We start from the raw sequence: 19082 nt of genomic DNA, 5'->3' as shown, positions 1-19082 counted from the left end.
CAACAGAACCAACACTCAGTAAATATTTATGCAATGAATAAACTTCCTTAATTAATTATATAAAATTCATGGCACATGTTTTTGTCCACAATTCAGAAAATAAGATTAGTAGAAATTAAACAAAGAGTGACTTTTTGTAATAAAGCTGGTTAATATACCACATGCAAGAATTAAAAAGAATAACAACAAACTGATTTACTTAGAAGGAGAGCATGGTTTCTGAGTCAAAGGCACTTATAAAATGTTACAATTTTATAGGAAGAACACTTTATAATCACAATAAGAAAGTTACACAATCACAGGAATGAAAAAAATATTTTAAGACTAGTTTCTCAAGGAAGATACAAACTTAACAGAAAAAATATTGGATTTCTGAGGATATGAAAAATTAAAATTAAGACAAACTGGTATAATGACATTTGAGATTAAAATTATTTTGGATTATAATATAATGTTGGATAATAAAATATAGATTATATAATATAATATGGATTATAACATAATATTGTAAACATTATATCAACATATTGGCAAGGCAATCCCTTAATGGACATATGACAACAATGATTTAATTGGGTAATGTAATTATGGTCTTCTTTTTGTGTAATTTCTATTTTTTTTTTTTTGTAATTATATAGCACAAAGAAATATTTGATGTAATATAAATAGGAGAACAAGAATATGGATCTTCGGCAACTGTCAAAATGGAGATAATCTAGATCAGAAGATCTCAAAAAAGCGCCTGCATCAGAACCACTTGGACAAATTGTTAAACATAGTACCTGGCCCTACCCCCCGAGTTAGATCAGTAAGTTTTCTATGGAGCCTAAGAATCTGTGTTTTTAAACAAGACCCTGTAAATACAGACGTCATTGATAAAGGGGCACACTTTGTTTAGGTAATGTTTGTGACATGAATTTTAGGTTGTCAACTGGTTAATTTCTTGCTGTCATTATGAATCTAGCTAGTTTGGGTTATTTTTAGCTGTGTGCACATGGACACATTCCTTTAATGGAATCTACATTTCATTATTTTTCTGTTAAACTTACTTTTAAAAAGCTGTTTTATTGAGATAAAATTAATATACAATAAATTGCACATATTTAAAGTACACAATTTGAAAAATTTTGTCACATAGGTGACAATCAAAATAATGAACATATCCATCACTCACAAAAATGTCCTTATCTTTTCAACAAATGGTGCTAAACAACTGGACTTTTCATGCCCAAAAAGAAAAGAAAAAATTAATCTAGACACTGACATCACACCTTCACAAAAATTAACTCAAAATGGATCAGAGACCTAAATGTGAAACACAAAAGCTCCTAGAAGATAACATAGGAAATACCCTAGATGACCTTGGACATGGTGATGACTTTTTAGATACTCATACAACAAAAGCACTATACATGAAAGAAATAATTGATACGCTGGACTTCATCAAAATGAAAAATTTCTGCTCTGCAAAAGACAATGTCAAGAGAATGAAAAGACAAGCCACAGATCGGGAGAAAATATTTGCAAAAGACTCATCTGATAAAGGGCTATTACCGAAAATATACAAAAGACTCTTAAAACTCAACAATAAGAAAAACAACCTGATTGAAAAATGGGCCAAAGACTTTAACAGACACCTCACCAAAGAAGATATAGAGATGGAAAATAAGCATATGAAAGGATGTTCCACATATGACATCAGGGAAATACAAATTAAAAGAACAATGAGATGCCACTACACACCCATTAGAGTGGCCAAAAATCCAGAACACAGACAATACCAAATGCTAACATGGATGTGGAGCAACAGGAACTCTCATTCACTATTTGTGGGATGGCAAAATGGTGCAGCTACTTTTTAAGACAGTTTGGTGGTTTCCTACAAAATGAAACATACTCTTACCATATGATCCAGCAATAGCATTCTTTAGTATTGACCCAAAGGAGTTGAAAACGTATGTCCACACAAAAATATGCGTTTATATAGCAGCTTTATTCATAATTGCCAAAACTTGGAAGCAACCAAGATGTCCTTCAGGTGAATGGATAAAGAAACTGTAGCACATCTAGACAATGGAATATTATTCATCAGTAAAAGGAAATTAGCTATTAAGCCATGAAAAAACAGAGGAACTTTAAGTGCATATTACTAAGTGAAAGATGCCAATCTGGAAAGGCTGCATACTATATGGTTCTAACTATAGGACATTCTGGAAAAGAAAAAATTATAAAGAGAGTAAAAAGACCATTGCTTGCTAGAGGGTGGGGGTGGGAGAGATAAGCAGTCAGAGCACAAAAGATTTTTAGGGCAGTAAAAATACTCTGTATGATAATATAACAATGGATACATGCAATTATACACTTGTCCAAACCCACAGAATAAACAACTCCAAGATGAACTCTAAGGTGAACTACGGACTTTGGGTGATAATGATAAATCAATGTAGGTTCATCAGTTGTTACAAATGTACCCCTCTGCTGGTGGGTGCTGAATGTAGAGAACTTGTGCCTGAGTATATATATATATATATATATATGGGGGCAGCAGGTATATGGGAAATCTCTGTATCACTTTCAATTTTCCTGTGAACCTAAAACTGCTCTAAAATAAAAGCTCTTTAAAAAATTGTTAAAGTGAACATTATAAATATGAAAAACTTCCTTGTCTCCCTTTAAAATATCTTCCTCATGACTACCCATCCCCCCCAAGGCATGGATTGATTTTCTTTGTTACTATAATTTGCATTTTCTAGAATTTTATATAAAAGGAATTATACAGAAGCCACTCTTTTTGTCTAACTTTTCACTCAGCATAATTATTTTGAGATTCAGGCATGGTGTGGTGTGTGTCAATAGTTCATTCACTTTTATTGCTGTGTAGTAGTCCATTATATAAATATACTAAAATTTGTTGATTCACCCACTAGGTAATGAGCAGTTGAGTTGTTTCCTGTTTCTGGCTATTAGAAATAAAGCTATCCTGAACACATGTACAAGCTTTATATAGACATATGCTTTCACTTCTCATGGGTAAATGCCTAGGAATGGACAGGGTCATATGATAAGTTTATGTTTCCATTTTTTTAGAAACTGCCAAACTGTTTTCCAAAGTGTGCATCATTTTAGATCCACACCAGCAATCTATGATAGCTCCAGTTGGTCCACATCCTTGTCTTTACTGGGTATAGTTCTGTTTTAGTATTTAAACATTCTAATAGGTTTATAGTGGTATCTCATTACGTTTTTTTATGCATTTCCCTAGTTAATAACATTGAGTAACTTTTCATGTTTACTTTGTGAAGTGTCTTAAAATCTTATGCTAATTTGCTTCTAAATAAACATTATTTGAGGATGTTTGTTTTACTATTGAGCTTTGAGGTTTCTTTACATATTCTGGATATAAGACTTTTATCAGATATGTGATTTGCAAATATTTTTTCCTAGACTGTGTTTTGTGTTTTCTTTTCCTTAGTAGTGTCTTCAGAAAACAACAAGTTCTTAATTTTGACGAAATACAAAATCTTACAGCCTTTTCTTTTATGGATCATGTTTTTGTTGTCTTATCTAGGAAATATCTGCCTAATCCAGGATTTTGTCCTATATTTTTTTCTAAAATATTTATAGATTTTGGTTTAAATTTAAGTCTATGATTCATTTTGAGCCAATTTCTGTATACAGTGCAAGCAATGAGTAAAAGTCCATTTCTGTGCATATGCATATTCAATTCTTTCAGTACTATTTGTTGAAAAGACAATCTTTTCTCCACGGTACTACCTTTGTACTTTTGTGGAAAAAAACACACACAAAAAAACAACAACCCATCAATTCCTCATACATCCATGGGTGCATTTATGGACTCTTTATTCTGTTTCACTCATCCATATGTCTATCCTTTTGCTATCATGTACACTATAGTTTTATACTGTTTTGGAATTGCATTGAATCTGTAGACAAATTTGGAAAGAATTGGTACATTAATGATATTGAGTCTTCTAATCCATGAACATGCTATATATCACCATTAATTCAGGTCTTCTTTTATTTCTCTCAGCAATAGTTTTGTGGTTTTCAGTGTACAGGACTTGCACATTTTTATCTGATTTACTCCTAAGTATTTCAAATTTTTGATGGCATTAATATTATAAAAGACGGTTTTTGTACTTCCTATTTCCTGTATTTCATTGTTAGAATACACAAATGTAACTGATTTTTGTTTATTGATCTTATTTTTAGTTTTCTTTATTCTGTCATCTTTCTAAACTCACAAGGTTTAGGAGCATTTTGGTATTGCCCATACTGTTTTCTACATTGGGAAATCATGCCATCTGTAAAAGAAAAAAAAAAGACAGCTTTACTTCTTCCTTTCCAATCTGTCTTGTCTTACTGCACTGGCAATTTTGAATAGGCAGTGGTGAGAGCAGGCATGTTGCTGATCTTAGGAGAAAGAAATGAAGTCTTTCTCCACTGAGTATAATTTCAGCTAAAAGGGTTTGGTAGAAGTCCCTTAAGGTCAAGGAAACCTCTTCTGATCCTAGTTTGCTGAGAGTTTTTAATCAGAGACAAAAATTAATTTTGTTAAATGCTTTCTCTGAATCTATATATTCAAATAATTATATGGAGGGCTTAAGTTTTTCATTTTTTTAGTCTTTTAATATGGTGAATTACAATTTTTGATTTTCAAATGTTAAACCACTATGCATTACTGGCATAAACTCTTTGGCTATAGTGTATTAGGCACTTTATATGCCATTGGATCTGATTTCAAAATTCTGTTAAGGATTTCTGCATCTATGGTATATAATGAGGGAGAATGAGCTATGGTTTTCTGGTTTTGTGATTTTTGTCTTTGTCTGGTAGGAGTAACAGGACATACCCATATTCGTTTCATAAAATTAGTTGGGCATCAGTCCTTATTCCTCTGTTTTCTGAGTTTATGACAGATTGATATTGAATCTTACATAAATATTTTACATAATTCACCAGTGAAAAATCCGGGGCAGGAAGTGTGTGTGTGTGTGTGTGTGTGTGTGTGTGTGTGAGTGTGTGTGTGTGTAGTGTGTGATAATTCAATTTTCTTAGGAAATATAGGGGTATTCATATTTTGCTTCATTTAGTTAGTCAGTTAGTTTTACTTAATGTATGCTTCTCAAACTATTTTTTCCATCTCATATAAGATATCAAATTTATTGTTATGTTTACAATATTCCCTTATTTAACCTTTTCATGTCTGTAGGATCATTCCTAATATGGGTAATTTGTGTTTTCTATTTTCTCATTAGTCATGGTAACAAGCAATTGCCAACTTTTAGCTGTGTATATTTTTTCTAGTTCACATATTTCCAGTTCTACTTTTATCTTTATTATTTCCTTATTTTTATTTCTTTTTAATTAAAGTTTCTTGGGGTGACAATTCTTACCAAATTTACACAGATTTCAGATGTACAATTCTGTATTTAGGGATCTATAAATCCCACTGTGTGTTCACTACCCAGCGTCAGTTCTCCTTCCATCACCATATATTTGATCCCCTTTATCCTCATCTTCCACCCCCCTCCCCGCTTACCCTCTGGTAACCACTAAACTATTGTCTGTCTATGAGTTTTTGTTTCTCATTTGTCTTGTTCTTATGTTGTTTTTTGGTTATATACCACATATCAATGAAATCATATGGTTCTCTGCTTTTTCTGTCTGACTTATTTCACTTAGTGTTAAAATCTACAGATCCATCCATGCTGTCACAAATGGTCCTATTTCATCTTTTCTTACCGCAGAATAGTATTCAATTGTGTGTATATACCACAGCTTCTTTATCCATTCATCTACTGAAGGACATTATGGTTTCTTCCATGTCTTGGACACTGTAAATAAAGCTGCAATAAACATTGGAGTATACTAGTCTTTATGTATACATGTTTTCAGATTTTTGGGGTAGATACCCAGGAGAGGGATTGCTGGGTCATATGGTAATTCTATTCGTAATTTTTTGAGGGACTTTCACACTGCCTTCCATAACGGCTGCACCAGTCTGCATTCCCACCAACAGTGTATGAGGGTTCCTTTTTCTCCACAGCCTCTCCAACACTTGTTATTATTTGTCTTGTTGATGATAGCCATTCTGACTGGGGTGAGGTGATATCTCATTGTGGTTTTTATTTGAATTTCTCTGATGATTAGTGATGTTGAGCATTTTTTCACATGTCTATTTGTCACTGGATGTTCTCTTTGGAGAAATATCTCTTCAGGTCCTCTGCCCATTTTTCAATAGGGATGTTTGTTTTTTGTTGCTGAGTGGCACGAGTTCCTTGTATATATGAGATCTCAGCCCCTTATCAGAGGCATTGTTTGCAAAAATCTTCTCCCATTCAGTTGGTTGACTCTTTATTTCATCGATGGTTTCTTTGGCTGTTTAGAAGCTTTTAAGTTTCACATACTCCCATTCATTTATTTTAGCTGTTAATTCATTGCCTTTGGAGTCAAATTCATAAAATGCTCTTTGAACCGAAGGTCCATAAGTTTAGTAGCTATGTTTTCTTCTATGCAGTTTATTGTGTCAGGTCTTATGCTTAAGTCTTTGATCCATTTTGAATTAATTTTGGTATATGGTGACAGATAGCAGTCCAGTTTCATTCTTTTGCACGTGGCTTTCCAATTCTGCCAGCACCATTTATTGAAGAGGCTACCTTTTCTCCATTGTATTTTTGCTTCTTTCTCAAAAATTATCTGTCCATATTTATGTGGTTTTATTTCTGGGTTCTCAATTCTATTCCATTGGTCTACGTGTCTGTTTTTCTGCCAATACCATGCTGTTTTATTATTGTTGCCCTGTAGTACAAGCTGAAGTCATGGATTGTGATACTTCCAGCATTGTTCTTTTTTCTTAAGATTGCTTTGGCTATTCGGGGCCTATTGTGGTTCCAAGCAAATCTGATTAATTTTTTTGTTCTATTTCTTTAAAAAATGCCATTGGGATTTTGATGGGGATTATATTAAATCCGTATATTGATTTGGGTAATATGGCCATTTTAACTATGTTGATTCTTCCAATCCATGAACGCAGAATGTCTTTCCATTTCTTTGAGTCTTCTTCAATTTCTTTTAAAAATGTCTTGTAGTTTTCAGCATATAGGTCTTTCACATCCTTGGTTAAGTTTATTCCTAGGTATTTTATTCTTTTTGCTGCAATTGCAAAAGGAATTGTTTTTTGCATTTCTTTTTCTGAGATTTCATTGTTAGTATATAGGAATGCAATGGACTTCTGTACGTTGATTTTGTAGCCGGCAACTTTACTGTATTCGTTGATTGTTTCTAATAGCTTTTTGGTGGAGTCTTTAGGGTTTTCTATATACAGCATCATGTCATCTGCAAAGAGTGACAATTTAACTTCTTCATTCCCAATTTGGATGCCTTTTATTTCTTTCTCTTGCCTGATTGCTCTGGCGAGGTTTTCAAACACTATGTTGAAAAGCAGAGGTGATAAAGGACAGCCCTGTCGTTTTCCTGAACGTAGATCAAAGGGCTTCAGTTTTTCACCATTGATTATAAGATTAGCTGAGGGCTTGTCATATGTGGCCTTTATTATGTTAGGGCATTTTCCTTCTACACCTATTTTGTTAAGTGTTTTAATCATAAATGGATGTTGTGTCTTGTCAAATGCTTTTTCTGCTTCAATTGATATAATCATATGAGTTTTGGCCTTTATTTTGTTTATGTGATATATCACATTGATGGATTTGCATATGTTGAACCATCCTTGTGCCCCTGGGATGAACCCCACTTGGTCGTGATGAATAATCTTTTTAATGCATTGTTGTATTCGATTTGCTAGAATTTTGTTCAGGATTTTTGCATCTGTATTCATCAGAGATATTGGTCTGTAGGTTTTTTGTGTGTGTGTGTTGTCCTTACTAGTTTTTAGTATCAGGGTAATGTTGGCCTCATAAAATGAGTTAGGCAGTACTGTCTCTTCTTCAATTTTTTGGAAGAGTTTGAGCAGGATTGGTATTAGATCCTCTTTGAAGGTTTGGTAGAATTCACTAGTGAAGCCATCTGGTCCCAGACTTTTGCTTTTGGGAAGGTTTTGGATGACTGATTCAATTTCGTTACTGGTGATCGGTCTGTTTAGATTTTCCAGTTCTTCATGGTTCAGCCTAGGAAGGCTATATGTTTCTAAGAACTTGTCCATTTCTTCTAGGTTATTGAATTTGGTGGCATATAGTCCTTCATAGTATTCTTGGATGATCCTTTGTATTTCTGTGGCATCCGTTATAACTTCTCCATTTTCATTTCTGATTTTGTTTGTTAGTGTCTTCTCTCTTTTTATCTTAGTGAGTCTAGCGAAGGGTTTGTCAATTTTGTTAATCTTTTCAAAGAACCACCTCGCTGTCACATTAATTTTTTCTATTGTCTTCTTATTCTCTATTTCACTTAGTTCTTCTATGATTTTTGTTATTTCCTTTCTCTGGTGACCTTGGATTTCATTTGTTCTTCTTTTTCTAGTTCTTTGAGGTGTAACATGAGGTTATTTATTTGGGATTTTTCTTGTTTCTTGAGATAGGCCTGTAATGATATAAATTTCCCTCTTAAAACTGCTTTCACTGTATCTCAAAAATTTTGGTAGGATGTATTTTCATTCTCATTTGTTTCTATGCATCTTTTGATCTCTCCTCTAATTTCTTCTTTGATCCGGTCATTCTTTAAAAGTATGTTGTTTAATCTCCATGTATTAGTGGTTTTTCCTTCTTTCTTTTTGCAGTTGATATCCAATTTCAAAGCCTTGTGATCAGAGAACATGCTTGGTATGATTTCAATCTTCTTAAATTTGCTGAGGTTAGTTTTAAGCCCCAATATATGGTCTATCCTTGAGAATCTTCCATGTACACTAGAAAAAAATGTATAGTGTGATGTTTAAGGATGAAGTGCTCTATAAATGTCAATTGTGTCCATTTCATCTAATGTGTTATTTAGGTATTTTATTTCGTTATTTATTTTCTGTTTGGATGATCTTTCCACAGCTGTCAATGATGTATTTAGGTCCCCTAGTATCATTGTGTTTTGGTCAATTTCTCCCTTTAGTTCTCTTAGTAGTTGCTTTGTATATTTCGGAGTTCCCTGATTGGGTGCATAAATATTGATGACTGTTATGTCTTCTTGTTGTATAGTCCCCTTTACCATTATGAAATGTCCATCTTTGTCTCTTGGTACCTTTTTCACCCTGAAGTCTGTTTCATCTGATATCAGTATGGCTACACCAGGTTTTCTCTGGCTACCATTTGCTTGGAGTGTCAATTTCCACCCATTCACTTTGTCCTTATTTTTATTATTTTAAATTTTAAATTTTAAAATAATTTAAAAATCTATATTTTAAATAAATTTTAAATTATTTTAAAATTTAAAAGGGCTTATTTTAAAAAGCGCTTTTATAGCTTAAGTGGAAAACTTAAATCACCAATTTTAAATCTCCCTTCTTTTTAAAGATAGGTATTTACAGCTATTTCCCACTGAGCACTGCTTTAACTCCATCCCACAAAATTCTCAGTATAAGGCATTTCGATCATTATGCAACTTGAAATATTTTCTCATTTTCCTTGTGATTTCTTCCTTTGTCTATCAGTTACTTAGAATGGTGCTTCCTAATTTCCAAATAACTAGGGATTTTCTATTGATCTTATTGTTATTCATTGCTTATTCATTCCATTTGGTAGAGAATATATACTGATGTTTTCAATCTTTTGGTATTTATAAGGTCACATTTTATGTCCCATTATATAGTCTATCTTGGGGGAAATTCCATATGCTCTTGAAAATAAATATATTCTGTAGTTATTGGACTCTATAGGTGTCAGTCGTGTCTATGCTGTTAACATTGGAATTCAAATCATCTATGCCTTTAATGAATTTTTTTCTAGTTCTGTCAATGAGTTAGGTGTGATTACTAGGATCTACATCTGTGATTGGGGATTTATTTCTCCCTTTAATTCTGTCAGTTTTGGCTTCATGTATTTTGAAGCTCTGTTGTGATGTTTTAAACAGACTTTTAGCCTGAAGAAATTTCTTTATATTTCTGTTTTTTTATTATTAAAGTTTATTGGGGTGACAATTGTTAGTAAAGTTATATAGGTTTCAGGGGTACAGTTCTGTAACACATCATCTATTAGACTGCGTGTTCATCACCCAGAGTCAGTTCTCTTTCCATCACCATATATTTGATCCCTTTTACCCTTGTCTACCACCCCCTACCCTCTTACCCTCTAGTAACCACTAAACTATTGTCTGTGTCTATGAGTTTTTGTTTCTTCATTTGTTTGTCTTGTTCTTTTGCTGCTTTCAGTTTTACATATTTCTTTTATGCAGGTATGCTGTTAAAGAATTCTCTCATCATTATCAGAAAATATCTTAAATTTGCTTTTTACTTTTGATGTACATTTTCACTCTACAAAATTGTGTCTGCAAATATTTTCAACTAACGATGATTGTACATTGTTCTACATCATCCATTCTTTCTTGGAGAAGTCCAACCTCATTCATATCATTATGCCCCTGCACACAATGTGTTTTTTTTCTATAGGTTCTTTCAGATTTTCTTTTAATCTCAGGGTTTTGTTTTGTTTTCTTCTGATTTTTTTCTTGTTTTGCTTGTTGTTTTTCCAGTAGATTCATTGTGATGTGCTTAGGTGTAGTTTTCTTTAGTTTTCTACTGCTTGGGTTCTGCTCAACTTTTTGTATCAGCAAATTTAAATTTTCACCAAGTATGGAAAATTCTTGCTATTACTACTGTTTCATTAATTATTATTCTTTTTACTCTCCTGTTTTTTCATTCCTGTTCTTATGGAACTCCATTTACATTAAATCAGTGGATATTACCCCAGAGGTTACTGAGGCCCTTTTCATTTTCTTCTCTTTGTTCATCAGACTAGGTCTTTCTTCTGATTTATCTTCAAGTTCACTGACCCTTTCTTCAGTTGTCTCCATTCTGCTGTTAGCCTACCTAGTGAATTGTTCTTTCTTATACTTTGCTTTTGAAATCTAGACATTCCTCTTTATTTTTTTAAAGTTTCCAGAATCTGTTGTGATTCTCTATATGTTCATTCAGTATGAAGAGACTTCCCTTTAAATCAACAAATATAGTTGTCCTATCTGCTTTAAATCATTATAATGTTTAACATCTGTGTTATTTCAGAGTTAGTTTTCATTAATTGGTTTTTTTTCTCTATGGGTCAGTTTTACCTGTTACTTCTCATGTCTAGTAAGTTTTAATTGCATAACTGGACATTGTAGTTAATATGCAGACATCCTGGATTCTTTTACCTTCCTCTGAAAAGTATTGAACTTTTGTTTTAGGAAATAGTTAATACAGCTGAACTGAAACTTAAAACTCTGTTTTCCCTTCAATGGACAGCACTTAAATCTATGTTCATTTACTGCAGACTTCCAGCTATTCCTTTTTGCTGGGTTGTATGAATCCTCCCCTTAAATATAAAGCTCAGGATTCAACCAAGTGTTTGGGTGGAATTTACAAGCAGATTTTTAAGGTCTCCCCTCTGTGGCTCCCTTCATTCCACAATATCCCCCTCCCCCACATTACTTTCCAACCATTCTGGCATCCTCAACTCTTTCCTCCGACTTCTCAAGTCAGTAAGACTATGGCTTTTTGTCTGGATTCTAGCCATCCTATGCCATGCAAACTGAAGGGTACACTCAGAAGGAAAGCCACATGAATGCAAACTTGCCCAGTGTACTTCCTTACTTTCAAGAGTAGAATCCTCTCTACTGTTTTCCCGCTTTTGGTCACTCTCCTGTGCTATTAAATAGCTGCTATATTTTGTCCAGAGTGATTGCTTCTTATCTCATGAGCAGTTAATTTGATAAAAGTTATTCCTCTCAAACTAGTTTTACTCAAATAGGTGTTCTGTATAACACTATTCAATTATTTTTTTAAGCAGACATGACCCTCCTAAATTGTTTGTTAGGTATGAATTTTATAAACTTTACCTATATTAGTGGTAACAGTGGAGCTGCAGAGTATTGCGCCTTCTTCAAGCTGCACTGTGAGAACCACCAATAATATGGTGGAAGTTGTGACCCTTTCTAAGGCCACGGCTCTTGCGACCTGCAGATGTCAGCCCTTGCATCTCCCTGCACTTGTGGACTTGTTTGGTGATCCACTGGGTGACAAGATTCCGTCTGACAGCATTATGGAATGGATCAATGAGGATGACCTCAAAGAATTTGCACATGGAATCTTCACCAACCCAATAAGAATTCAGGACTCTCAGAGCCCCACAGTGGCATCCAGCTTGCTCCTCAGAAACAAACTGAAGGCTCAGAGCAAACTTCAGCTGGTTAATTCCGTGATAGACAGGCTTGCCATAGGTTGAAGCCTTAGGAACTAGATGTTCGCAGCAGCCAAGGCACGCACAAATCCATTATGCGACATATCCTTGCTTGGCTTTGTATCCCAGCCTGTGTGCTTTATCAGGCCAGGGTGGGGCAGGGGGCCCTGTGCAGTACTGCCAGCCATGCACGCTAAGCAGAAACTGCATTACATCAGACTGCTTCTTCCTACGTAGCTCTTGGATATACTTGTAAGCACCCATCTTGGCTTACCGGATGGCTGCAGCCAGGTAGAAAGGTTATTCAATTATTATTACAGTAGTGCCCCGTTATCCACATTCCAACACCCCTGGTCAATGTCTGAACCTGTGGATAGTACTGAACGCTATACATACTATGTTTTTTCTTATATATATGAGATCTGACAATTGAGTTCATGAACTCATCCTAGAAAAAGTGCAACATACCTCATTGCTGAATATAACTATGGTCACCTTCAAAGTACACTCCCCTTGGGAAGCTAGGCACTGACACCAGCGCCTAGTCCACCCTTCAAAGCAATTTTGGAACTCTTTTTCTGGAATGGCCATCAGACCTGTTGTATTACCCTTGATGTTCTGAATGTCATCAAAATGTCTTCCTTTCAACATTTCCTTTATCTTCAGGTAAAGAAAGAAGTCATTGGGGGCCAGATCAGGTGAGTAGGGAGGATGTTCCAATACAGTTATTTGTTTACTGGCTAAAAACTCCCTCACAGACAGTGCCTTGTGAGCTGGTGCATTGTCGTGATGCAAGAGTCATAAATTGTTGGCTAAGGTTCAGGTTGCCTAACTTTTTCAGGTAGCCTTTTCAGCACTTCCAAATAGTAAACTTGGTCAACTGTTTGTCCAGTTGGTACAAATTCATAATGAAGAATTCCTCTGATATCAAAAAAGGTTAGCAACATGATTAGAACAAGTTCACAAACTTAATTGCTCGAGCTCGTACATACTTATGATAAAGTTTAATTCATAAACTAAGCACAGTAGGAGATTAACAATAGTAACTAATAATAAGATAGAAAATTCTAACAATATACTATAATAAAAGTTATGTGAATATGGTCTCTCACTCAAAATTACTTAGTGTACTATACACAACCTTCTTGTGATGATATGACATGATACAATTCCTACATGATGAGATGAAGTGAGGTGAATGAGGTAGGCATTGCGACATAGTGTTAGGTTACTACTAACCTTATGAAGATATGGCTACTAAGTGACCAATGGATGGGTAGCATATACAGTGTGGAAACACTGGATAAATGGATGATTCACATCTTGGACAGGATGGAGCATAACTGTGTGAGATTTCACGATGATCAGAACAGCACACAACTTAAAACGTAGGAATTGTTTATTTCTGCAATTTTCCATTTAATATTTTTGAACCTCAACAGACCATAGGTAACTAAAACTATAGAAAGTGAAACAGGAGATAAGTATGGACTACTGTAATAGGTGTCTTGTTAGGAGGAAAGTGGTAACATGGTTAAATGGAGCTCAGAAATATAGCATTGCGAAACAAACAAATAGGTTTTTTTACTCCAAGACTTTTAAACATCTTTAATGAGCTAGTGAACCTGTTATATAAATGGAATGTGTTCTGGAGATACTGTCCCAAACTTTTCCGTATATAATTAGTAACATTCACTGATTTCTTCCAAAATATTTATTGAGCCCCAAGTAGTGGAGACTAGAGTACAATCCTCTTTCTCCTTACAACTCTCTTTAGGCCACAATCAACTATGCTTTTTAATCTTCCAATTTCATTGTGAGTCAGTGACTCACAGTGCCTAGGTTATGCTATTTCATCATCACCAATACTTACTTTCTAATCATCGTATTTATACAACAGAGGTGCTGTTGTGGGCAAAGTGAGATGAAAACAGAAATTCACCATTCATTAATTTACATAGACTAGATAAATGCACAAAGTTGTATCCACCAACGATTAGTAACCTGATAAATGTTTCATTTCTTCTTAAGTGGTTTTTCCCTTCTTTATTAAGTCAGTGATTTCAACAAACTGATCAAAGGTTGGCAGACTGAGGTCAAAAGCAGTCAGACCCCTGCTTTGTATAGACCAGGAGCTAAGAATGTGTTGTTTTTTTTTCTCCTATTCTTTTAATGGAATATTTTAAAAAGGAGAAGAAAATATGTGACAGGCACCTTATTGGGCCACAAGGCCTAAAAAACTTACTATATGGCCTTTTACACAAAATGTTTGCTGATCCCTGAGATACAGTATAATTCTTACAACTATCTAAAACAAGCACTATAGAATTCATTTTATTTAAACATGCTAAAGTAGAAACCATGTTTAAAAAACATATTATTAATGCAACAAAGAGCTGGTTTTTGAAAGGATTAATAAAATTGACAAACTCTTGGCTAGACTCAATAAAATAGAAAAAGACGCAAATAAACAAAATTAGAAATTAAAGAAAAGAAGATGCCATGCAAGCCACAGAAATACAAAGGATCATCCAAGAATACTATGAAGGACTATATGCCACCAAATTCAATAACCTAGAAGAAATGGACAAGTTATTAGAAACATATAGCCTTCCTAGGCTGAACCATGAAGAACTGGAAAATCTAAACAGACCGATCACCAGTAACGAAATTGAATCAGTCATCCAAATCCTTCACAAAAGCAAAAGTCCGGGACCAGATGGTTTCACTAGTGAATTCTACCAAGCCTTCAAAGAGGATCTAATACCAATCCTGCTCAAACTCTTCCAAAAAATTGAAGAAGAGACAGTACTCCTTAAGTCATTTTATGAGGCCAACATTACCCTGATACCAAAACCTGGTAAGGACAACACAAAAAAAAAGAAAACTACCGACCAATATCTCTGATGAATACAGACGCAAAAATCCTAAACAAAATTCTAGCAAATCGAATGCAACAATGCATTAAAAAGATTATTCATCACCACCAAGTGGGGTTCATCCCAGGGGCACAAGGACGGTTCAACATCCCCAAATCCATCAATGTGATACGTCACATAAACAAAATAAAGGACAAAAATCATATGATTATATCAATTGATGCAGAAAAAGCATTTGACAAGAGACAACATCCATTTATGATTAAAACACTTAATAAAATGTGTATAGAAGGAAAATAACTTAACCTAATAAAGGCCATATATGAGAAACCCGCAGCTAATATCATAATTACGGGTGAAAAACTGAAGCCCTTTGCTCTACGTTCAGGAACACGACAGGGCTGTCCCCTATCACCTCTGCTTTTCAACATAGTATTGGAAGTCCTAGCCAAAGCAATCTAGCAAGAGAAAGAAATAAAGGGCATCCGAATTGGGAACGAAGAAGTTTAATTGTCACTTTTTGCAGATGACATGATGCTGTATGTAGAAAACCCTAAAGACTCCACCAAAAAGCTATTAGAAACAATAAATGAATACAATAAAGTTGCCGGCTATTAAATCAATGTACATATGACAAGCCCTCTGCTAATCTTATAATTAATGGAGAAAAACTGAAGCCCTTTGCTCTACGTTCAGGAACACGACAGGGATGTCCCCTATCACCTCTGCTTTCCAACATAGTGTTGGAAGTCCTTGCCAGAACAATCAGGCAAGAGAAAGAAATAAAAGGCATCCAAATTGGGAATGAAGAAGTTAAATTATCACTCTTTGCAGATGACATGATGCTGTATATAGAAAACCCTAAAGACTCCACCAAAAAGCTATTAGAAACAATCAATGAATACAGTAAAGTTGCTGGCTACAAAATCAACGCACAAAAGTCCATTGCCTTCCTATATACTAACAATGAAATCTCAGAAAAAGAAATACAAAAAACAATTGCTTTTGCAATTGCAACAAAAAGAATAAAACACCTAGGAATAAACTTAACCAAGGATGTGAAAGACCTATATGCTGAAAATTATAAGACTTTTTTGAAAGAAATTGAAGAAGACAAAAAGAAATGGAAAGACATTCCGTGCTCATGGATTGGAAGAATCAACATAGTTAAAATGGCCATATTACCCAAAGCAATATACAGATTCAATGCAATCCCCATCAAAATCCCAATGGCATATTTTAAAGAAATAGAACAAAAAATCATCAGATTTGTTTGGAACCACAAAAGACCCCGAATAGCCAAAGCAATCTTAAGAAAAAAGAACTATAATGGAGGTATCACACTTCCTGACTTTAGCTTGTACTACAGGGCCACAATAATCAAAACAGCATGGTATTGGCAGAAAAACAGACACACAGACCAATGGAATAGAATTGAGAACCCAGAAATAAACCCACATAAATATGGAACGATAATTTTTGACAAAGGTGCCAAAAACATACAGTGAAGACAGCCTCTTCAATAAGTGGTGCTGGGAGTGTTGGAAAGCCACGTGCAAAAGAATGAAACTTGACTGCTCTCTGTGACTGTATACCAAAATTGACTCAAAATGGATCAAAGACCTAAATATAAGACTTGACACAATAAACTGCATAGAAGTAAACAGAGGTACTAAATTTATGGACCTTGGCTTCAAAGTGGATTTTATTAATTTGACCTCAAAGACAAAGGAAGTAAAAGCTAAAATAAATGAATGGTACTATGTGAAACTAAAAAGCTTCTGCTCAGCAAAAGAAACCATCAGCAAAGAGGCAATCAACTGAATGGGAGAGAATTTTTGCAAACCATGCCTTCGATAAGGGGCTAATATTCAAAATGCATAAGGAACTCATACAACTCAAAACAAAAAAAAACACAATAAAAAATGGTCAGAGGGCCTGAATAGGTATTTCTCCCAAGAAGACATACAAGTTGCCAAGAGGCATTTGAAAAGATGCTCAACCTCACTAAACATCAGACAAATGCAAATCAAAACCACAATGAGATATCACCTCACTATGGTTAGAATGGCTATCATCAACAAGATTAATAATAACAGCTGTGGGAAAAAAAGAACCCTCATACACTGTTGGTGGGAAGGCAATGTGGAGGTTCCTCAAAAAATTAAGAATAGAAATACCATATGACCCAGCAATCCCTCTCCTGGGTATCTATCCAAAAACCCTGAAAACATTTATCAGTGAAGATATACGAGTATGTGCTCCAATGTTCACTGAAGCTTTATTTACGGTGGCCAAGACATGGAAACAACCAAAGTGTCCTTTGATAGTTGATTGGATAAAGAAGATAAGGTATATACTAGGTCTAACAATTAAGTTCGTTAACTTTTTGCAACAATGTTGTTAACCTTTTTTGATATCAGAGGAATTCTTCATTATGAATTTGTACCAACTGGACAAACAGTTAACCAAGTTTACTATTTGGAAGTGCTGAAAAGGCTGCATGAAAAACTCAGATGACCTGAACTTTTTGCCAACAATTCATGGCTCTTGCAGCATGACAATGCACCAGCTCACAGGGCACTGTCTGTGAAGGAGATTTTAGCCAGCAAACAATAACTGTTTCGGAACACCCTCCCTACTCACCTGACCTGGCCCCCAATGACTTCTTTCTTTACTGAAGATAAAGAAAATATTGAAAGGAAGACATTTTGATGACATTCAGAAAATCAAGGGTAATACAACAGCTCTGATGGTCATTCCAGAAGGAGTTCCAAAATTGCTTTGAAGGGTGGACTAGGTGCTAGCGTCAGTGACCATATTGATATTCAGCAACGAGGTACATAGCACTTTTTGCAGCAAGAGTCCCTGAACATAATTCTCAGACCTCATAAACACATTGAAATACTACTCTGCCATAAGAGAAGATAAAATAGTGCCATTGCGATAATATAGATGGATCTTGAGGTTATTATGCTAAGTGAAATAAATCAGACAGAAAAATTCCAGAATCATATGACTTCACTGATATGTGGAATATAAAACTCAAAGCAACAAAGGAGCAAGACAAACAAATGAAGAAACAAAAACTCATAGACACAGACAATGGTTTAGTGGTTAACAGAGGGTAAGGAGTAAGGGGGTTGTAGAAGAGGGTAAAGGGGGTCAAATATATGGTGATGGAAGTAGAACAGACTCTGGATGGTAAACATACAATGTGCTATATAGATGATGTATTACAAAATTGTATACTTGAAACCTATGTAATTTTAGTAACCATTGTCACCACAATAAATTTTAATTTAAAAAAACATATTAAAAATACAATTGCTTTCTGTTCCATTAGTATTGTCACAAACAAGGTGTACATTCCTAAAATCCACCAAACTTTCTATAAGTAGTGTCTCAAGCACCATCCCCAAGAAGTGCGACAGTACAAGAAGAGCAAGAATTCTCTGTATGTGAAAGGAAAGCGGTGTTATGACAGGAAGTAGAGTTATTATGGTGGGCAGACTAAGCTAATTTTCTGCAAATGGCTACAAATACAGAGAAGATACTATAACATTTTACATGGTTATGTATGTCATTTTATATCATTAGATATACCCTTATGTATAGTCAATGTAGTTAAATATATTTAAATATTATGTTTCTTTTACAGCAAATTTTCTTTCCAGTAACCAAAGTGAAATAGGAAATAATACATTTTCTCATATTAATAAAATATTGATTTTAAAAAACAGATTTTCCTGAGGCTTAAGTGTGTTGAGCCCAACTCTAGATCTAAGAGAAAGCTAGCTATTAAGACACGCAAGTATTTTGAACTGGGAGGAGATAAGAAGAGAAAGTGCCAAGTGATCCATTATTAAGCTTC

The 19082-nt window shown here is 34.6% G+C and overlaps 1 protein-coding gene and 2 pseudogenes across 5 annotated transcripts in view; 1 reads left to right on the top strand and 2 right to left on the bottom strand.

The window, feature by feature from the left end:
* COL4A5 (collagen type IV alpha 5 chain) overlaps nucleotides 1-19082 on the bottom strand; it is a 373394-nt gene that overhangs the window by 260309 nt on the left and 94003 nt on the right. The window lies entirely within an intron of this gene.
* LOC109438320 (large ribosomal subunit protein eL15) lies at nucleotides 11994-12593 on the bottom strand (annotated as a pseudogene).
* Nucleotides 12607-19077, top strand: LOC109438321 (large ribosomal subunit protein eL42; annotated as a pseudogene).

This window comes from Rhinolophus sinicus, chromosome X (genome assembly GCF_036562045.2).
Source record: "Rhinolophus sinicus isolate RSC01 chromosome X, ASM3656204v1, whole genome shotgun sequence".
Lineage (NCBI taxonomy): Eukaryota > Metazoa > Chordata > Mammalia > Chiroptera > Rhinolophidae > Rhinolophus > Rhinolophus sinicus.
Note: the sequence above shows the minus strand (reverse complement) of the source record. Positions and strands in the feature narration are given on the sequence as shown.